Source organism: Trachurus japonicus, chromosome 18, assembly GCF_045865225.1.
Source record: "Trachurus japonicus isolate A0001 chromosome 18, Traja_1.0".
Classification (NCBI taxonomy): domain Eukaryota; kingdom Metazoa; phylum Chordata; class Actinopteri; order Carangiformes; family Carangidae; genus Trachurus; species Trachurus japonicus.
Genome location: NC_140924.1, coordinates 18468013 through 18490688, shown reverse-complemented (window position 1 = coordinate 18490688; position 22676 = coordinate 18468013). Strand labels below are relative to the sequence as shown.

The 22676-nt window shown below is 42.5% G+C and overlaps 6 non-coding genes across 6 annotated transcripts; all 6 read left to right on the top strand.

Moving 5' to 3' along the window:
* Nucleotides 1-46: 46 nt before the first annotated feature.
* Nucleotides 47-119, top strand: trnav-aac (transfer RNA valine (anticodon AAC)). Its single transcript has one exon. It is a non-coding gene; the product is annotated as a tRNA-Val (tRNA).
* Nucleotides 120-304: 185 nt separating this feature from the next.
* trnad-guc (transfer RNA aspartic acid (anticodon GUC)) lies at nucleotides 305-376 on the top strand. The gene has a single exon. It is a non-coding gene; the product is annotated as a tRNA-Asp (tRNA).
* Nucleotides 377-6235: 5859 nt separating this feature from the next.
* Nucleotides 6236-6308, top strand: trnav-aac (transfer RNA valine (anticodon AAC)). The gene has a single exon. It is a non-coding gene; the product is annotated as a tRNA-Val (tRNA).
* Nucleotides 6309-7405: 1097 nt separating this feature from the next.
* On the top strand, nucleotides 7406-7477 carry trnad-guc (transfer RNA aspartic acid (anticodon GUC)). Its single transcript has one exon. It is a non-coding gene; the product is annotated as a tRNA-Asp (tRNA).
* Nucleotides 7478-7841: 364 nt separating this feature from the next.
* On the top strand, nucleotides 7842-7913 carry trnad-guc (transfer RNA aspartic acid (anticodon GUC)). Its single transcript has one exon. It is a non-coding gene; the product is annotated as a tRNA-Asp (tRNA).
* Nucleotides 7914-8609: 696 nt separating this feature from the next.
* trnav-aac (transfer RNA valine (anticodon AAC)) lies at nucleotides 8610-8682 on the top strand. Its single transcript has one exon. It is a non-coding gene; the product is annotated as a tRNA-Val (tRNA).
* The last annotated feature ends 13994 nt before the right edge of the window (nucleotides 8683-22676 follow it).

The following is a 22676-nucleotide window of genomic DNA, read 5'->3' as shown; positions in this document are numbered from 1 at the left end:
GGGATGTTGGAATGGCGGTTGCACCCCCAATTTTGAGGAAGCAGAGGTTTCCGTAGTGTAGTGGTTATCACGTTCGCCTAACACGCGAAAGGTCCCCGGTTCGAGACCGGGCGGAAACAAGTTTTCCTCTCAGTGATGGATCTGATAACCACCCAACACTGTCTTTACAAGAGAGGGGTCTTTTATGAAACATCAGCGGTCTTCACGATTACCTGTGTAACTACGCATTGGAGGTTTTTTATTTGGGTCTCACCACTTAAAAGATTTGTGGATAGAAAAAATCGATTGATTCCCTCCGTGTTCATCCTCGTTAGTATAGTGGACAGTATCTCCGCCTGTCAGGCGGAAGACCGGGGTTCGATTCCCCGACGGGGAGGAATTTTTGTTCCTCCATATTATGACAAACCCTAACCCTACTTAACCCATTTAGGCCTAAAACGCCTGGAAAAAATGCCTGTATAACCTATGGGAGATTTTAAAAAGAAGCCTTCTTGGTCAGCATTTCGTTCTTCGGAAGGCCCTTCCTGTTGGCGCGAATAGTGCCGCAAGCATTCAGGCCATGGGTCTTCATCTCCTCCAACAGCTCTACCCCGGTATAGAAATTGTCCATGTAGATGGACAGGTGAGAGACGAAGTAGGGGGGTGGCTAAATCCATGACCACACGATGGGCCAGGCCCTTCTCCTGTGCCCCTTCACGCCCTGAATAGACCTGGAAGTATGCAAGAAAAAGAAGTCTGAGGAAGAGCCTTGGCGCAGAGTCCTGCACGGGTCCAATTTTGGAAACCCGCGCCCGCCCGACCCGTTGGTTTTTAAGCCCGTGTCCCGACCCGTCACCCGTGATTATTTCTGAATACAACCCGGATCCGACACGCCCGTCAATATTAAGACCCGCTGCCCGTTAGATCGCCGTCATCACCGGCGATAACGGGGGTACAGCCGTACTCTTTAGAAAAAAGAAAAAAAGAAAAGAAAAGAGAGAGGGGGGAGCCGTACTCTTTAGAAAAAAGAAAAAAAGAAAAGAAAAGAGAGAGGGGGGAGCCGTACTCTTTCGCGGCTATTTCCGGAACGGAGAATGATAGCGACGTAATTCTTTTTTTAATGAAAGCAGGACACTTCAGCCTTTACATTGATCCCATCGGTGTGTTTGTAGCTTACCCAGAAGCTGAGCAGTCAAGCCATGACAGGCTAAACTCCAGGGAAAGCTGTGAGCGGTCACACGAGCGGCCAAAGATCGTTTATTTACATCAAGATGCTGCTCTGTTGTTGCCGTGAGTGATAAAAAAAAAAGATTTGCTACGCTGGTTCATGCAGCTGCGCGTGAGTTTTCCTCTGTAGGCCTACACATACACCCGCGTACCCACCCGTGTTCATTTGAGTTCCGCCCGTGCCCGACCCGTGAATTTTCACAAGACAGCTTATCCACCCGTTGAACACCGTTTTTGCGGGGTACCCGTCGGATACCCGCGGGGATCCGACCCGATGCAGGACTCTGCCTTGGCGCTTGAAAGGTCACTCAAAATAACAACACATTACAATAACAATACATATTTGCACAGGAACCTCTTCCTGTGCAGATTTCATTTTTCTTACCTGGAAGTTGGTCACATATCCCGTGGAGCTCTCCGCCATGACCCACACCTTGGCACCCCATTTTGTCGGCTTCATGGGGAGGTACTGCCTGAAGGAGAGACGCCCTTTGAATTTGATCATACTCTCATCCACAGACACAGTCCCATTGACCTCATACAGTGCCTGGAATCGGGAAGTGAGGTACTCGAGAAACCAGCGCATTTTCCAGAGCTTGTCTTGTCTGTTTATATCTGGTGCCTGGTTATTCTGGAGGTGTAGATACCTGAAAATTCAGATATAGACACAGGTAAGTTAACATAGATGAAAGCATAATATAAAACATTGTCATAATTATAATGTGTTGTGATTATGTGACATTTACTGTCTATATTGTAAATTACATTGGACTGTAAGCTACTGTTTACAGTTGTATGTGATGATGCCTGAATAAAAATACTATGCATAATACACTATCTATATTGAAATTACAATGGACTGTAAGCTACTGTTTATACCTGTATGTGATGATGACTGAATAAAATAAAATAAAATCCTCTGCATAATACTAATACATGCCCAGTAGCAAGATGTAAACATGATATGACCATTGGAAGAAATAGACATAGCCTAGTTCTCATTAGCCTACTGTAATAATAATAATAATAAACAATAATACATTTGATCTATATTGCACTTTTATGGGTACTCAGTGACGCATAAAGTAATAAGACATAAACAGTCATGATTTTTATATCATCATCATCACAATCAATTAGTATTATTATTGTTATTACCTCCAGATAGCCGCAAATCTGTCCCGGGACATTTGTTTTGGGAACTGGGTCTTGAAAAGATCTTTTTTCTGTCGCCAGTAGTCTCTGCGAACCGGCAGCACAAGGAGCCCCATGCCGATGCACAGCCCAATAAAAATCTTCATCTCCGGCAAACTCACGTGCGCCCACCTCGCTGACTTCGCCCTGGATGGGGTGCTTTGGGTCTGGTCGCTATAAATGTTTGTCTCGGTGACGAGACGCGACCACAGTTCATCGGTGAAAATATGTTGAAATACCTCCACCGGTGTTGCATCTGCAATATTGAGTTTCACCCCTGGGGTACGGTTGAATTGCCTTGCAGGGTTGGGGTGGAAATTATTCGTCCTCCACTCCGTTTCAAAGCCTGCAAAATCATCTTCCTCATCTTCTTCTTCGTCCATAAACATGTTTCTCATCCATAAATCCCGGTCGATGGGTTCAGAGGGCACAAAGTCCGGGTCAGCAATAAAATCGTCGGTGCCGTTTTCATCCAAATCGCTTCCTTCACTTACTTCTGAGGTCCCTCCCCTATACTCGTCTTGCGCCATGTTTTCAAAGTTCTTGAAAAGTCTGGAAAAGTCCCATGGTGCATTGCGACATTCCCACACGTATTCTGATGCATTTCATTGGCCAAGAGACCGGAAATAGGTGGAAAAAACTACAAAGACTACAAAATGACGTATCCGCTTTCCCGGTTTTAAAGGTAGAACGACGCAACAGCGCCCCCGGTTTTAATGGTAGAAATGCAGTAATGCTGTCCCGGCTTAAATGGGTTAAAGGAACTTGGGGCAGGATTTGTGAAAAAATACACATACATTTTAAGTTTTTTACTGCTAATGGGTGTGCACATTCTCCTATCAAGTTTGTTTTTTATAGATCACAACCTTGGCGTGGAAAGTCACGTACGCCACTTAAAGGCCTAACTGTTGCGCACACACAAAACGTTTTTTATTATCGCCATTAAGACGTTTAATTTCAAACCATATCATGCTTTAGATTATTTAATACAACAACATTATTTTTTGCATTTGACTGAGCAATTGTTTCAGAAACATCTTAGGGTGTTTTCACACGTTTAGTGCGCACCAAATGTTAAAATGATACATTGTTTCATTTTTCAGTTGGTGCGGTTGCTTTCACACCTGCTTTTTGTCACTCGGCACCAAACTTGGAGAGCGTCATGTCTCCATGACTACCGGTTGAAATCTGGAAGCGCTGATTGATAAAACTTTAATGATGGAAACTCAAGTAGGGCCGGTTGTTAGTAGCTCTGGTCATTTATTTCTATATTATTTGCATGTATAACTCTGTTTGGTACTTCCGGCTGGTTTCCGGTTGCGTTCACCCAGCTCTGTCCCGTTAGTTCCCGGTTAAACGTTAAACACGGGCGGACCTCTGCTGCTGCTGCTCGGTAATCAGCTGCTCCGCGGACACAAGGGACGGACCGCCGACCTGTCCGGTGTCTGAGCGGACTCAGCGGACACGCACCGACCGGCTGCCCCGCTGCTGTTGCTTCGTTTGTGGGGACAGAGCTGCGTAGGACCGGAGCACCGGGCGGTCTCCCCGCTGCGTTAACCCGTTGTCAGCGACTACGGGAGCCCTTTTAGCTCAAACCTGTTGAGTTCGCCTGGCAGTTGGGTCGCACCAGAGTGTGGTTGCTTTCACACATCAACTAGTGCGCACCAGAGTTCAGCTGGAGCCGAACCGAGACCACCTCCTCAGGCCGCACTAGTTTTGGTGCATTAGAGTGCGATGTGCTTTCACACTGACCCAAACGGGACCAAATTTAGTGCGATCTAAATTTAGTGCGAAACTAACACTGCAGTTGTGAATACACCCATAGTATTGAACTGAAACTCAAAAGCAAAATTCCTTTTCTATATTTAGGCCGAATTCCGATTCTCCCTTTAGCCCTAGCCCTTGGCCCTAACCCTTCGTTTTGCGCGTTCACATAAAGTAGTAGGGGTGTCCCAATTCTGGTTCAGACGAGGGTTAGGGGGAAGTGGTAGGGCTATCTCGCGAAACAGAGATTTTTCAGGGGCACACTACGGACCGAGGGCTATGGCAAGTTTCCCAGAATGCATCTTGCGGCAACCGGCAGCTGTTTTATTTCTCACTGTAGCGCTGTTATTACGTCATTTTGTTAAGTTTTAATATTTTTTCATGCGAGAAAGTAGCTGTTTAGATCCCAATGTGCGGTCGGTTTATCCACATGAGGCTGTTTAGACGTTTGCTCCGATGTTTTTCGGAGAAGTGAAGCTCCAAGTTGGAGCCTCCACCTGTGGAGCAGATCAACGGCTCGTCACGGAGACACCACCCGTCCGGAGAGCTTGTCAGCCAGCCAACCTCCCGACCTCGTCCCGGTAGAAAAGACGACCGCTAATTAACTTACCCGCAGGGTCTTAAAGGTTTACCGCCGCGTAGTTACATTCTTTTTAGGAGATAAATGCTGGTCTCATTGATGAAATGTAACAATTGTCGCATTAATTTGTTTGAATTAAAAGTGAAGCTTCATGTGTTTTGGACACAGGAGCAGCACTTCCTGGGGGATCGGTAGCCTATACAGAAATCACCACATTTACATCAATAAATAAATGTTTTACAATTAACCGATCAGTCTTCATTAAAGCAGAAGTAAGTGGTCCGGTCGTTTTCGCTAATGCTGCGTTCCAGGCAGGCTTTTGAAATCGTAAATTACAGCTTCAAGTCACAACTTACGACTTTGTAGCGTTCCAGGCAACCCACTTGTGTTTTTCCGACCTGTTTTACCGGTGAAAGTCACTATAACGGCCACTCGTAACTTCCAACCGGTGAACTCGTACCAGATCGAACTGGTACCACTTCACGGTCGGAAAAATACGAGTTTCCTTGAACGCACCATAACAGTCCTCGTCGCTACGTCGCCACATTCACGGCGTCCCTTGGCTGCACACACAGCCCTGCATGCCGTTCTCTCTCCTCATTGGATAAAAACTGTAGGATACGATAAATGTTTTCTCCTGGGCTCAGAGCAGAGCAGAGTGACTGACAGACCCGTGTTTCGGTCCAAACACTCTATGTAAGTGATTGCTGTCGGAAGATATAACTATTTAAGACTTATATTAACACAAATATATCACTTACTTCTGCTTTAAATTTTATTTTATTTTATTAAGTTAACGTGGTTTTGAATAGAGGATTTGTGGCAAAAGCTCGTCACGTCTGCTTATGTGAAAGCCAGCAGAGTCGACTGATGACGTATGTGATTGTTGAAGTGGTGTCCCAATTCGTAGGGGTTGACTTTCAACCCTACTCCTTGTAGCTCCGTTTCAAGGGCAAGGGTTAAGGGCTAGGGGTAGGGATGAAAAATAGAATCGGAATTGGGCCCTAATCACCACCATCTCTCCGTCATATTGTCCACTCCCGCAGGAGGGGGAGAGGACGGCGCGGCTGCATGGAGTAAAGCATCCAGTCCTAACATATTGTGAATAATTAGATAATTTCCTATGATACTGTGAACATATGATCGAGTCAATTAAATCTCAGCCTGGAAAAAAAATCCAGTAATAGTTTGCACTCCAGTAATAGTTTGCACTCTTGTTACATTCTGTTTTCTTGTTATAAATAGTGAGAAGTATCACGTTTGATCATTCCTCAGAATGTAACTGATTCTGCTAATGATTCAAAGTTTTATCGATCAGTCTAATTACTGTAAATGTCCTATTCCTATTCCGACCATAGGAGGCAAGAATTGTCAAAATGATGGGACATATAATAGAAAATTAAGTGTTGCCATTTAGGCAATTAGAGGCCTAGGTCAGACTGATGGGATGTCGGAATGGCGGTTGCACCCCCATGTCGTGGGGGAGCATGAGTTTCCGTAGTGTAGTGGTTATCACGTTCGCCTAACACGCGAAAGGTCCCCGGTTCGAGACCGGGCGGAAACAAGTTTTCCTCTCAGTGATGGATCTGATAATCACCCACTTCGGTCTGTACAAGAGAGGGGCCTTTTATAAAACATCAATGGTCTTCACCGATTACCTGTGTAACTACGCATTGGGTTTTTTGTCTCGCAACTTAAAGATTTGTGGATAGAAAAAAATGGATTGATTCCCTCTATGTTCATCCTCGTTAGTATAGTAGACAGTATCCCGCCTGCCGCACAGAAGACTGGGGTTCGATTCCCCAACAGGGAGAATTTATTGTTCCTCCCTATTATGACAAACTCTAACCCTACCCTAGGGAACTTGGGGCAGGATTTGTGAAAAAATTCACATACATTTTAAGTTTTTTACTGCTAATGGGTGAAGAAGCGTTCAAAACCAGAAAGAATGACCCACCCACGTATCTCTCCATTGCCTTGAACAGGCTGTGTGCTGCACAATGCACCGCAATTTGTGGTCCGGCAGACGTGACGCCAGATGACGCTGTATACGCGTTCTCGACGGCATTCGACTTGGATACGGAAGAAGACAAGCGTGGTGGACTCAAACTAGTGTTTGGGTAACTGTCATTTTGCTGAATGCATTCTGCAGTAAACAGTGAATGGCGAGTAAAGAAATGATGTCACTTTATTACGGTTTAATATTTTATCATGTGGGAAAGTGTAGGGCTGCCACCAACCAAGGATTTTCTTGGTCAACCAATAGTCGTCATTGGCAATTAGTTGACTTATCGACAGGCTGACTGAGTTCAGGCTGTGTAAGACTGGTGGGGTGGGGGGTCAGCGGCGTGGAGCGGGACTATCATGGATCTGCTTTGTGACGATGGCAGCACCAGCTCATCATTGAGAACAGCGGTGGTACGCATACACGCTTTCATGTCAGAGTCTCCAAACCAGAAACGTCTGTAACAACATCGGCTTTTGACCAAAAAAAAAAGGTGTGTGTGTGTGGGGGGGGGGGGGGGGGGCATTGCGACTAATCGACTAATGAATTTTTGAAAAAAAATTTCATTTTGCTTGGCTAATGATTTTTTGGTCGCCTATTTGGGGGCAGCCCTAGATTTGTGGCTAGAAAAAATCAATTGATTCCCTCTGTGTTCATCCTCGTTAGTATAGTGGACAGTATCTCCGCCTGTCACGCGGAAGACCGGGGTTCGATTCCCCGACGGGGAGGATTTATTGTTCTTCCATATTAAGACTGGTGGGGTGGGGTGGGGTGGGGTGGGGTGGGGTGGGGGGTCAGCGGCGTGGAGCGGGACTATCATGGATCTGCTTTGTGACGATGAGCCCGCGGCTCATGGCAGCGCCAGCTCATCGTTGAGAACAGCGGTGGTACGCATACACGCTTTCATGTCAGAGTCTCCAAACCGTCTGAAACATCAGCTTTTGACCACCAAAAAAAAAGGGGGGGGGGGGGGGGGGCATTGCGACCAATTGACCAATGAAATTTTGCTTGGCTAATGATTTTTTGGTCGCCTATTTGGGGGCAGCCCCTAGATTTGTGGATAGAAAAATCAATTGATTCCACCCATGTTCATCCTCGTTAGTATAGTGGACAGTATCTCCGCCTGTCACGCGGAAGACCGGGGTTCGATTCCCCGACGGGGAGGATTTTTGTATCCTCCGTACGACAAACCCTAACCCTACTTAAAGGAACTTTGGGCAGGATTTGTGAAAAAATACACACATTTGAAGTTTTATATTGCAAATGGGTGAATGAAGAATGAGCCCACCCACGTATCTCTCCATTGCCTTGAACAGGCTTTGTGCTGCATAATGCACTGCAATTTGTGGACTTAATATCCCACACAGACCGGCACACGTGACGTCAGATGACGCTGCATGCGTCATTTACTGGGTCATAGAGGGTTTTTGTGTAGTTTTATGGACCTGCTTGTGTCGGGCACGATGCACACGTGAATCGCGAGAGCGCGCCCCAGGCAAATTCAATACAGGACTGTTAAGCTGTAAAAATGTCCTAAATGACGTCGGTACTCTGGACTATATCCCTTCAGGACACTTGGATTGCAGCGGACGAGGAGTAAGGAGGAATATTAAATGTTTTTTGTGTAGTTTTATGGACGTTTTTGTGTCTGGCGTTATTACTCTCATAAAGTTTTCATTGGACTACGAACCGCCGGTCTCCGGATGCACTTTGGGGAATAAAAAACTACTCCGGAGTATTCATCAGCATGAGGGTGAGTCACTAATGATAGAGTGTTGTCATTTACACAATTAGAGGCCTATGTCAGACTGGTGGGATGTCGGAATGCTGGTTGCACCCCCATGGCGTGAGAGAGCAGGAGTTTCCGTAGTGTAGTGGTTATCACATTCGCCTAACACGCGAAAGGTCCCCGGTTCGAGACCGGGCGGAAACAAGTTTTCCTCTCCTCTCATAGATCTGATAATCACACAAGTCACTAATGACTGAATTTCATTTTTTGGTGAACTATTTCTTTAAAGGTATAGTATGCAGGAATTACCCCCATCTAGCGGTGCGGTTGCATATCTGATAGGCCTGTAACGATACATGTGTCGAAACCGAAACTGTGACACTCTAAGACACGAACCTGTGTCGCCAATGAAATGTCATAACCGCGACACACCCATTCCAACGTTCCGTGTCGTTTATTTTTGCTTTGCCCCCTGGGTATATGGCACAGACAGCAAGTTTGTTTCCTAAACTTAAATAGTCTCCACAAAGGAGTAAAGTAACTTCAAGTATTTTGTTTGAGAAAAGAGAATAGGTTCTTTGTTTTTAATTTATTATTGTTATAATTAGGGCTGGCGACACCCCCCCCCCCCCCCCCCCCCCCCCCCCCCCTCGTCGGACACGTTCAGCCATAGTCACACACACATCACACAGCCAAATCGCTTTGCACACAATATTAGAATATTAGAATATTAGACACTGCTCCATATTACTTTTTCACTGGCTTCGTTGTAAACAAATGCACATGGCCAGGCTGAGGGTTAGCAAAACAGCGAAAAAGCGACTGACTTGCTTAGTTCCTCTTAAACAATTTACTTGTTCTGCTTTATTTTGTCTGCCTTGAAAAACGGATATCTCACGGTTGTCAGCATTGGATGGCGTGGGCAAAAAAATCAAACTTTGGGCCAGTACACAAGCCCGGCTAGCTCAGTCGGTAGAGCATGAGATATGGGATCAAATAAGGGTCATAAAGATTCTGTACTTGTACAATGATGTTCAAATGTGTAATGAAGTTTTGTGGTTGTAAAGATATTTTGTGCCCGTGTAAAAACAATTTGTGCATGTGTAACACAGTTTTGAAGGTGTATAAAAGATTTTGTGCTTGTGCAACAAAGTTTTGAAGTTGTAAAAAGATTTTGTGCATGTGTAACAAAGTTTTGAAGTTGTAAAAAGATTTTGTGCATGTGTAACAAAATTTTGAATTTGTAAAAATAGTTTGTGCATGTGTAAAACATTTTTATCCATGGGAATATTTTGTACATGTAAAACTAAATCCGACGGACACACAAATTTCCCACCTTCAAGTACGACCCTGAAGTTACAAGTTTACAAAACTCAAGTTACAAGTACGAATTTTGACCCTGTTTTGACGGCTGAATGAATAGCCAATCAGCACATTGCTTACTGACTTGCCAATCAACCCGGTGCCCACCCATGTGCCAACCTACCATCCAATCAAAGGGCAGCCGCGATCTGAGCGCATAAAGAGCAGGTTTAGACCTTATTTTTACAGTCTATGGTTTAGACCCCCCACAGCACTTTTGGATTGCGTTGATTTACCATGGACATGGTTATTGACTTTGTGGTGGTTTCACAAACTAGCTAAAATAGCCTGTCATGACACCGAGTCCACCGGTTTCCTAACAGAACAACAACAAAAAACCGGTGCTATCTTCCGTGCCTGTGGTGTTGTGCAGCTGAAGAGACGGGGCTTCACCTCTACGTCAGCTATGGAAAAGGCGAGTGTGTCGCTCACTTTAAACCTATGCTTTAGACCAGAGGATTATCACTCCAGCGATCTGATGGAGTTCAACGTCGGATCTGAAGCAAGAACTGTGCGACCCTCCCCACCCCCGGTGCGGTGCGGTGCCTTCGGCGCCGAGACAGCCTCATCCGGACCGCTGTGTGTCAGCAGCAGCAGCAGCAGCAGCTGGTGTTGCCTCCCCTGCAGGAGGCAGTCACGGATCAGACAGAGACTCAGCTGGACATGAACGTGAACAGCCACTCGTAAGTCTTGTTTTATAACATTTGCTAACTACCCATTTACTGGACGTAATGATTTAATTCATGAGAAGCAACGTGTATAGGTTGTTGTAGAGCAGCGCAGCTAGCTTGCTAATAAGCGAGCAATGCTAGCTAACGCTAGCTAGCGTTAGCAACGTTTTTTGCACAACTTATCTTATGAAAAGGCACCCGGTTTGCCAATATAAGAAGTGTCCAGTTTAGTTACAGACCAGTGACCCTGATTGCACAGTTAAAACATTCCTAATGTATTTTAATGTGCTATATTTTGAAGGATTTGGGAAACATTGGCAGTAATGAGGCAGGGGAGATGACAGCCAGTGGCTTTTCCTGGCACCTCCGTGCCCCACAGTGGCTCACAGTGCAGCCTCAGACCTTCTCATCGTGAAACAGGTAGTGTAACATAACTCATATAGAGAATTAATTATATATGCTATGTAACGTTATATGCATACAGGCGGTACAACTCCAACACAATCTGACCTCCATTTTTAACACACTTTAACACATTCTGTGACAGAGCTGTATGGATGTATGGGATTGCAGGTTGGACAAGGGTATATGTAATAAACCAGACATTGAATGTATGAAGTTACAGAAAAGATTGACCTCTTATTATCCTAGCTTTCTAGGCACAGCCCAAGATGTGTCATGGTGCAAATTAATAGGTAATTTTCTTTTTTCAGGGCTGCTGACAAGTTCATTGTTTGCCAAAGCCAGATGATGTCTCTGTTTACTAACTGCCCAGCTTGTTGTGGAGAAACCTAAGTAACTAACTCCAACCGAAGGAAACATTGAGTGGCAGGAGGGAACTTGTGCAAAAATAAAGCAGGTAAGAGTCTTCTTGTGATTTCTGATGGAAAAGTATTATAACTTGTATTTTAGTTTGTATGTCTTGTGTTATTTTATGTAGGCTACTGTAATTTTCTGCCTTTCACATATGTCTCTCAGGTCTGTCAGCGTTTTTGGCTCCTCATGGATTCTTTGAGAGTGGAATAGGTCCAGGTCACCACAGACTCTACGAGAGTGCAGCACTGTCCTGTCCTCGTCTGCTACTGCTCCCCTTTCCAGATCCCTCCAGAAGATCAACAAGGAGGAAGCTGTTGGCGTCTTCACTGCACAGCATTCATGATTTAATACAGGACGTTGATACCTCCACAGAGGCTTTTCATACTCATAACACTCTGTATTTTTTTTTTTTAATGGGTCAGATGATATTTTTCTTTTGATTATTAATAACAATTGGCACAACTGTGTAATAGTTGCAATGTTCGTTAAGTTAACACTTAATTTACATGTGTTGTACTGGATGTGCTTAATTGCGTTAACTTTAATTCATGAACATAATTTATGAAGGACATGTTTGTCAGCAGTCTTAAGCTGCTGCTGCTGCATGCAGGTTTAACCATCAAATGCAGATCTGACTGTTCTGTTAAAGAAAGAAAAACCTATATAGGCTCGGCCCAGTAGACAATCTGCCTGCTGTATGCAGTGTAGTGGTATTCCTTTATTTTCTTTCTCTCTTGCACTTAATAGTATTTTTAAGATATTTATGCTGTTGCAAAATTTTGTTGTTACACTTGTGTGCTAAATGTCAATAAAAGTCTTAAGTCTGTGACCTAAATATATAATTGTATGTGTGTACATTAGGGTGCATTATATTGACTAGTGTCCCTAATATTTCGCACCTGGCCTATGATTACAGAGTGAACAAAATATTAGGAATAACTTCAGTATACTGCACCTTTACACCACTATCACGATATCATATTAATTCTACTGTAATAAACATACAGTAGAATTAAAATAATAATAATAAAGTCATAAGATAGAGAACTATTAGATAGAAACTATTTCTGCCTCAAATATACTTGTGTCTGCTGCCCTGGAGAGGTCAATGCTCCTGCCTAGTGCATGTAAGTAATAGGTCTATGGATATTCTCATTCACCCAGGTCATCGTTCTTTTATTCTTTTATTTACGATTCAGTTTGCCCATAAAATATGTAAGTAATAGGTGTATTCAGGATAGTGTTTATCTCGCCCTTTTCTCTCTCTCTCGCGCGGACGGTGACGGTAAAGTGCTCCCGTAGTGTGCACGGTTATTAACGAGTATGACACATGACGTTACAAGCTCTTTAGTTTATGTCATTGGTAAGTATCAGTACTCCGACCTGTATAGGATAATGATACTATTTTTTTTATTGCATGATACATGATAGTAATCGATGTTGTGATGTGAGCGTATATCCGTAGGCGTAGGCCTAGCTAATGCGTACCGGTCTGACCAACTCTCCACTGACTGACGTCACAGCTCAATTTCTCTCTCCTCTGGCCATTAATTCTCCCCCTGGTCTCTCTGCTCTCTAATGTGCATAATGGACTCGTAGTTATACGGTTGTGGCCGTCATACACATGTAAGGTTTCTTTGGGGTCAGAACCAGCACCAGAATCCATTGTATTCCTTCGCTCAGATCGCGGCTGCCCTTTGATTGGATGGTAGGTTGGCACATGGGTGGGCACCGGGTTGATTGGCAAGTCAGTAAGCAATGTGCTGATTGGCTATTCATTCAGCCGTCAAAACAGGGTCAAAATTCGTACTTGTAACTTGAGTTTTGTAAACTTGTAACTTCAGGGTCGTACTTGAAGGTGGGAAATTTGTGTGTCCGTCGGATTTAGTTTTACATGTACAAAATATTCCCATGGATAAAAATGTTTTACACATGCACAAACTATTTTTACAAATTCAAAATTTTGTTACACATGCACAAAATCTTTTTACAACTTCAAAACTTTGTTACACATGCACAAAATCTTTTTACAACTTCAAAACTTTGTTGCACAAGCACAAAATCTTTTATACACCTTCAAAACTGTGTTACACATGCACAAATTGTTTTTACACGGGCACAAAATATTTTTACAACCACAAAACTTCATTACACATTTGAAAATCATTGTACAAGTACAGAATCTTTATGACCCTTATTTGATCCCATAATGAGACTCTTAATCTCAGGGTCGTGGGTTCGAGCCCCACGTTGGGCGCAATGTATTTTAACAGAGAACTGACAATCCTCAGGACAGTGTTAAGTCACATCACATCTGTGCACAGTTGCAGACAGAACATGGGTTTCATTGATTATGGGATCAAATAAGGGTCATAAAGATTCTGTACTTGTACAATGATGTTCAAATGTGTAATAAAGTCTTGTGGTTGTAAAAATATTTTGTGCCCGTGTAAAAACACTTTGTGCGTGTGTAACACAGTTTTGAAGGTGTATAAAAGATTATGTGCAAGTGTAACAAAGTTTTGAAGTTGTAAAAAGATTTTGTGCATGTGTAACAAAGTTTTGAAGTTGTAAAACGATTTTGTGCATGTGTAACAAAGTTTTGAAGTTGTAAAAATAGTTTGTGCATGTGTAAAACATATTTGTATCTGTGGGAATATTTTGTGCATGTGTAAAACTAAATCCGACGGACACACAAATTTCCCACCTTCAAGTGCGAGCCTGAAGTTACAAGTTTACAAAACTCAAGTTACAAGTACGAATTTTGACCCTGTTTTGACAGCTGAATGAATAGCCAATCAGCACGTTGCTTGCTGACTTGCCAATCAACCCGGTGCCCACCCATGTGCCAACCTACCATCCAATGAAAGAGCAGCAATTTCTGCCGTCCGCCAGAGCGATAACATCAATCGCTCTGCCGCCCGCCAGCGCTCAGTGAGCACAGAAAGTGCTAATGGAGTCAAAAGACCCTGCTCAGGTAAGATAATTACTAGGGATGTAAGGTAGCGAATCAAGAGTTTCTCGATATCATCATAGCGGTCATATAACGACGTGAAATGACTACTCTTCTGGCAAAAACTGTAGACGCTAGTCCCCTGTCAGCGACTGTGTGTGCGTGTGCTCGTGTGTTGTTTCATTGCAGACACACAACTGTGCTTGACTTCCAAGCAGCAAACGTTATGCTAAATCTTCCATTTCATGTAAGGTATAATGCCAGAAAACTATACGCTACCTCAACTCCCCTCACTGTTTAGGCTGTGGCAGAATCACTGTGCTGCAGTCACAGCAGTCTCGTTTTTGTTTTTTAATTAATCGGAGGCCAGAGATTAAATACTCCCCCCAGCCACTTATTGTGAAAATGTTTGATTTATACGGTAAAAACAACATTGAAGTATTAATAATTGATTTAACCTTTACTTGAACCAGTCTGCCATCCAGTCCTCCCATTAAGCTGGCCAGCCAGAAGCTGCCTTCATTAGGCCTACTCTTGTTAACATTTCCATGTTTCCCACATTTTGTGTCATAAACTATAAACTGTTTTCTTGTCTGTAACAACATCTATTGCACGTCTGTCCGTCCTGGGTGAGGGATCCCTATACAAATAAAATTGCCTTGCCTTATTTATCTCGTAAGTGACCATGGTATAAGTGGGATAATGCCCTTCGAGGTGTCCGATTATCAGTAACTGGAAGCAACCGCGAAGTCCGGTGAACCAGTTCACATCTCCGCGCTGTCCATACATTTCCGATAATCTTGTTCTGCATTATTCCTTATTATTACACGGCAGGATGTTTCATTTTTAACTTCATAATTATAATAATGTATGGTTAATTGTCTCCCCCAGGATGACTGCTCCATAGTCGAGGCAGCAGTTCGCAACTTTATGGACATTTTGTCCAATGCTAGCACTGCTGCACCACTTCAAGGAGCCATGCAAAGGTATGATGAGAAGGGCATGAGTGTAATGTATTTATTGCTGCTCAGTATTGTTAACATCTATAGGCCTAATTATCAACGTAGAACATGTCCAATTTAGGCAACAACAGGGTAAAATTAGAGAAGTGCTGGCCAGAGGACAAAGAATATGAAGAAATGACAGAATGAGGTTTGCAAAGTCCAGCTCTTTTCTGTCTGCCAGGAAGCCTGTTCAAGTGGCAGCAGAAAAAGTAAAATAACTTATATATACTTATATAGGCCTATATACAAAATAAAATTAAAAAAAATATGTACAAGGACAAATAACTTCAAACCCAAATTTCAAATGTTGGCATTTAAACAATGTTAACCCTGCTTGCAGGTGTAGTGTGTGACTTATTCGATAACATCTTTGCACTCAGTATAATTTTATGTTATTCTAAGCAGTCTTTGTGTTCCAGCCTCCAAACACCAATCCGCACGCAGCCGGAGCCGGCAGCTTCCAATACTGGAAGAGAAATACAAAGGTAGAACAATCTTGACTTTGCATGGGATGTGGAGTGTGTAACTCATTCTACATATCTTTGCACTCAATATAATCTTTGTGTTCCAGCCTCCAGCCACCAATCCGCATGCAGCCAGCAGCTTCTAATATTGGAAGAGAATTGCAAAGGTATAGCAGTCATGTACAGATTATCCATTGGTTGTTACAGTTAGTGATGATTGTGCACATATTTGTGTTATTCATACTTCATACCCTATGATGGCAGAGGTTATCACTGAATAGCTTACCAGAAATTAAATAAATAATTTGCCTTCTTCTTATTTTTGACAGTTTTCATATGTTACAGTGATTATAGTATTTAATACAGCTTTTTTTTTTTTTTTTAATAGATCGTTTCCAGCAATGTTCCAGATGAGGAGGGGCAGAGGAAAAAGGCCTTTGCCAAGTGTGGCAATTCCAGGTGTCAAACACCTGGAATTTAATTTCTGTCTGTTACCACAAATAACAGACAGAACTCCAAAAGATGATTCCAGGCTCCTAAGGGCAGGACTTGGAAAACGGACAATAAGCATTAAAGACGATGCTGACCACACAGAGGTATTACATATGTCTGTCTTTTAGCTAAAACATTCATGATTAAAATTCCATGATGTCATGATGCTCTGCTCACTTTTTGGCACCAGACAAGGTAGTGAATGTTATGATAATGTTTGGAAAAATACATGTTTAGTTACCTATACTATGTAAACATCAAGAATGCATCATAACAAAAATCTATTCTGCATAAATTAATCTTTTCACCAATTATAAATAACTTTTCACATTTTGTGTGGTATAAAAGTCAGATTTGGTCCATGCATGAAATAAATTGTGTATGTCCAAAATTGTGAGAAAAGCAGGGAGAGTAAGCATAAAAAAAAATAAAAATGTTCATGTCTATCTGAATCTAGATTGCCAGAGCCCTGACTGAAACGTACCCGAAAATGAGAGAACTGACTGGAGGTTGGCTGCTATATAAAGCAGGAGGTATGGAATATTTCTGTATTAATGGGTTATTAAAGGATAGGATTGAATATGGAGAATATTTATTAAAAGCTATATTTTTCAAGAAACAATACACCCACGGTGCGTTTAGAGGGATGCAGAATGAAAGTATTGATATTGAAAAAAATTTAAGAAAAAAATTAGTCTGAATTAATTAATTTTAAAATTTTTACGGGTTGGACAATGACCTCCTGTTTACATCGGTGCAGCCAGTAGCCGCCATTGTGGCTCATTTCTCCGCTGATTTCCTAAGATTCCTCCCCATCGTGGGCATTTGTTTTCAACAAAGCCTTTTTATAATCAGTCGGTGGTTCAATGGATTATCATATGCATGTTACAATGTTTGTATTTGTGTAGTCTTATCTGTCATAAACAAGCGATTATGGCTGTGTTTGTGTCGTGTACTTGCGGTGCCACCGAGACAAGAGCTTTTTATCTAGAATGTTTTAACTGTAGCACTTTGGAATGTTTTATGTTGTCTGATGTCTTGTTAGTCTTTTAATGCTGCTCTTTATGCCTTTTAAATTGCCCCTCGGGAATAAATAAAGTGTTTGATTGATTGATTGATTTGATCTAACGTCACAATGGGCTCTATGCACAGCTCCACTGCTTCCTGAATTTAAGGCAACCCCTTTGTTCCTGTCTTACATTATTGGACAAACTGATTAATCCAGGTGTGTCTGAGTAGTCATAATGGTCAGACACACCTGAATTAATCAGTGTGTCCAGTAATGTAAGACAGGAAATAAAGGAGCTGGCTTAAGTTAAGGAAGTAGTGGAGCTGTGCATAGAGTCCATTAGTCCAAAGCTGTTAGCAGCAATGTGTTATACTTATCAACGGTCTGGCAACCGACTGCAGGAATAATTTTTCTGTTGTTGTTGTTGCCTATCTTGATCAATAGATGATGGTATTCTGGTAATTCTCCATATTTAACCTTATCCAACCTAAAAAAAAAATTCTGCTGGGCAGATGGTCCAATAATGTAGATGGCAAGAACGTTATAGATTGATTATTAAGGAATGTTTCATAGCATGTATCTCAGTCATTGTTGCCTCAGCTCTGCATATGAATTCTGTCTTATTTTGGGGATAGTCAGCCCTAAATACTGCACTGATGTGGTATTGAGGGAAAGGTGCATTAAAGGGATAGTTCCGTTTTTTATTTACAAATGGCCCCTCAAGTAGACAGTAGTGGTAAACATTGGGACAAACCCCAAATGTTCGGCAAACACGTAGGCACTAGCATTAAGCAATTTAATAACATGAACTAAAATTGTCTTACATCATGTGTTTTATCTTTTTTTTAATGATTATTCTATTGTCTTTTCTGTTAAATATTTAAGGTGGTGGTGGACAGAGGCCCCTTTCCGTTTTGACTCAAGGAGTACAGGGATACACAGCCAAGATGCTTAAGTCAAACAGCAGCAACGGAAAACACATACTTTATATTGTCCCACTGCAGGAAAGACTGGACACAAATCCTCTCCCCCCTGATGCTGAGGAGTTCAGCAAAATGCCTAAATCTACATGCAAAAATTGTGGGATGAGCATGCCCCTACAGCTGCTTGTCTGCCACATTGAAACCTGTGGTCAGGTAGGTATTTTTTAAAATGTGATTCTACCATGAAAGCTTTGACTTAAAGCAGAAGCGATCCAGTCGTTTTGGCTAACGTCCTGTCAGCCGATGGAGTTAGCAGTCCCCGCCCTCGTCATGGATCTATTGGTCCTCGTCCCTACGTCACCACATTCAGGCACATCCCTTGGCTGCACACACAGAGAGGACTGCTCCTTTATGCCGTTCTCTCTCCTCATTGGATAAAGGTTGTAGGATACAAGGAAAGTTTTCTCCTGGGCTCAGAGCAGAGCAGAGTGACTGACAGACCCGTGTTTCAGACCAAACACTCTATAGAAGTGATTGCTGTCGGATGATAGAACTATTTAAGACTTATATTAACACAAACATTCTGCTTACTTCTGCTTTAACAATTAGTAATGAGGGTCTAAGGGCAGAGGATGTTGTTATGATGCTATGTAAAGCCCTTTGAGACAAATTGTTTGTAAAAATGGGCTATACAAATAGGCTGAAAATTGCCTTGCCTTGCCTTGCCCAATGCCCCAAAATGTGAAAGAATTGTCATTGATACGGAATGAAATGGTGTAGTTTCTATAATGAAAATCATACTGGCAGGAATCTGATCCTGAAGAACTACAGCCAGGCGACATGGAGAGCGAACATGAAGCTGATGTTGAGAAAGTTGAACATGAACCTGATGTTGAGGAAGTTGAACATGAACCCGATGTTGTGGAAGTTGAGGACGAAGATCAAGTCCAGGTTAGATGAATGCAAATATGTGAATTCAGTGTTTGCACATGTTAAAAATATATTCTGAAGCAAACCAAGTCTACTTAGTCAATATTGTTCATAGAACAAAGTGAAAAACATTGCAACAGTAGTCAGCACCTTTGATATTATCTGTATCATAAATACAGAATGTTTGACAAGTTTCAGTTTTACTTCCGCGTACCTGTCCAATTTGTGGGGACCAGTATCCTGCAAATCTTTTGACCACTCATGCCAGTTCATGCGGTGAAAGGTAATCAAAGTCCATTTTCAAGTCCATTTTAAGTTTACAAGTGCCCCTACCAACAAAATTATTGTCTTTCTGAATTAAGTGAACCTGAGAATCTGCCAAGTACATCAAGCAATTCTGACATCAGAGGTAGACCACCACGCAGTCAGGAAGTACGTGATAGCATTTCAACTCCTGACCTTGATGATGAGAGAAAGGGCGTGGACACTCATGAAGGTACTGGACTATTTTGTCAAAATTATTTTCCTTTTCTCCTATATAATTTTGCTACTTAAACTATGTAATAATGTTTTCAAAAAGTCTTGATATAATACCTGTAAAAGTTAAAGGAGTCATCACTCGCATTTTTCCTTGTTAAAACATGTACTGTATATTGGTGTTGGACCTCAGTGGAAACTTGCCTGAAAACCTGGGGTTTGAAAGTGGCTGAGTTTTTTGGTTTGGGCTCTTTGTTTAAGCCAGAGTAGCTCATGAGGCTGCGCACCACAACATTACGAGATTTTGATTCTGCTCCTACGGTGACGTCACCGTGGAGCCTGCTTTTATAAACACACCTCTCTTCCACCACCCCGACTTCCGCCGCGCCGCCATTACTTGTTGTTTTATTTCCCACTGTAGCGCTGTTATTTCGTCACTTTATTAAGTTTTAATAATTCTTCATACGAGAAAGTAAGGGTTCAAATGATGGCTGTTTAGAAGTTTGCTCCGACGTTGGGCGAAGTGAAGCTGCAGGAGCGGAGGAGTGACTGCCAGCAACCCGCCTGCAGCTGCTCGTTAACCGGTCAAACTACGTCGTCATGCCACGGGAGTAAACAATCGTTAATTAACTTACCCGCAGGTTTGTAGTGGTTTACCACCGGCTGATTAAATTCTTTTTAGGAGATAAATGTTGGTCTGATTGATGAAATCTAACAATTATGGCAGTATTAGTTTAGAATGAAAAGTGAAGCTTCACACAGAGCAGCAGCAGCTTTGCCCCGGGGCTCTGTAGCCTACGTACAGAAATCACCACATTTGCATCAATAAATACATATTTTACAATGAACCGATAACATTTTGTTTTATTTTATTAAGTTTTACATGGTTACGGTACGACAGAGAGCAGCATAGTATGCGGTTTCCAATACAGCCTGCATGTAACCCACTGGGCCAGCCACCATTCCGGCTCTGTTCTTCCTGCATCCAATCAATGCGCGCCTCATTACATATTAATACAATGAACATCCGGACCAGTCAAAACCTCGCGCTTACTCTCACCAGAGAAAGTTGCCTTATTAAAAAGTGTCAGAACAAGCTCTATGTTTGATTTTTTTTTTTTTTTTATGTTTCCAATAAGTTTTAAGAATTGATTCAAAGCAATTTAAGGGGGACTGGATATTTAAAAAACCAGGTGATGACTCCTTTAAGTATGATGCTATGCTGCTTGACTGATAAGTGTTTTAAAAAATATTATATATTTTTTAATCAGAAACTGTCATGGGGGGGGGGTGTACACACAATAAAATATTAACTCAGATCATGTCATACTTTTATAATTACAGCTTGGAAAAGCATCAAGTGCCCCCATGAGGCAGCAACCCTTTTTAGAAGGAGTCTTTTGCAGGAAAAGGAGGGAGAACCCCCAATCCGGGCAGTCGTAGACATCAGAAGAGACAAAATATCCCAAAGTAGGGAGATCATAGCCCTCTACAAAAGTCCAAAAGTTGATTGGACACGACCTCTTCATTGTATTTTAGAAGGTAAAGATAATATTGACTTATAATTTTACTTACATTATGTGCAAAAGTGTTAAATTATGATTTTTGTGCTGTCATTCATAGGTGATGCAGCTATTGGAGTTGGGGTCAAAAGACACTTCCTTAGCTTGGGAATGTGTAAATTGCAGAATGGGTTTGAAATCAAGAGTGGTATGTTTCCTGTTCATTACATATATAAATGTATCAAGCTTAGCATTAGTTTTGGCAGGCCACAACATCAAGCTCTAAATCAGCATCAACACAGAGCAGATCAGCTGATGGCTCAGCTGACTCCCTGTGCCCGCTCCCTATTGGGAAATTGCATTCAGAGCGCTCTATTTAACTGCTCTAGCCCGACGTCACCTCCCTTGCTGCTTCCTCTGTGGTCTATGAGCCACCGGAGACTTTCCCAGAACTACCATCCACACGAAATGTTTCGCTTCTCCCACTCAGTCTGTTCTCTACTTAAAGGACAATTCCGGGCGAATTCAACTCTGGGGTGTATTTTCATATCATTTTAGGTCTAAAAGAATGAATCTGAAGATTTTCAGTTTAATCGCTCCTGTTTTGCGGTAGCTGCGTCTGTCCCCGCGTCCCCACGGCAGCAATGAATGGGAGTGGATGTAAGTTCCGCTGTTTAGGCTGTTTCCAGCCCTCAAAGCCGCAATTTTTTTCCACAGACAGCATCAGATGGCTACTCAAACATGCACCGAGAAGTTTATTTACTTCAAGCAAGCCGGCATGTTTGTAAAAGTCGATCTAATTCAAAGTCTCCCGGAGTCTCGCGCGAGCCCGAAGTTGCAGTGCTGGTGTATTCAGGCGCAGTCGGAGCTACCGCTTGTGTCATAAACACAGGAATATCAACTCTTTACTTGCTTCAAGTGTACATTTTTTTCCACAGACAGTGTCAGGTGGCCACTCAAAGATGCGCCGAGAAGTTTTTTTTACTTGAAGCAAGTAAAGAGTTGATATTCCTGTGTTTATGACACAAACGGTAGCTTTTCCCACTGCATGTGAACACACCGCACACGGCAACTGGGTCTCGCGCGAGACTCCGGGAGACTTTGAATTAGATCTAGTTTTACAAACATGTCGGCTTGCTTGAAGTAAATAAACTTCTCGGTGCATGTTTGAGTAGCCATCTGACGCTGTCTGTGGAAAAAAATTGCGGCTTTGAGGGCTGGAAACAGCCTAAACAGCAGAACTTACATCCACTCCCATTCATTGCTGCCGTGGCGATGCAGGGACAGACACAACTACCGCAAAACAGGAGCGATTAAACTGAAAATCTTCAGATTCATTCTTTTAGACCTAAAATGATATGAAAATACACCCCAGAGTTGAATTCGCCCGGAATTGTCCTTTAAAATTAAGGTATAGTTAGTCCAACTAGAGTGAGTAATAGAGTGGCTGGGATTACCATAACATCAGTTGGTGGGAAAACTCCTCTCTCGCCTGCGCCCCGCTACAGTCTCATTACAAACCTGAAACACTGAAGCTGCAACTCTGAAGTTACAAAACTCAAGTTACAAGTACAAATTCTGACCCTGTTATGATG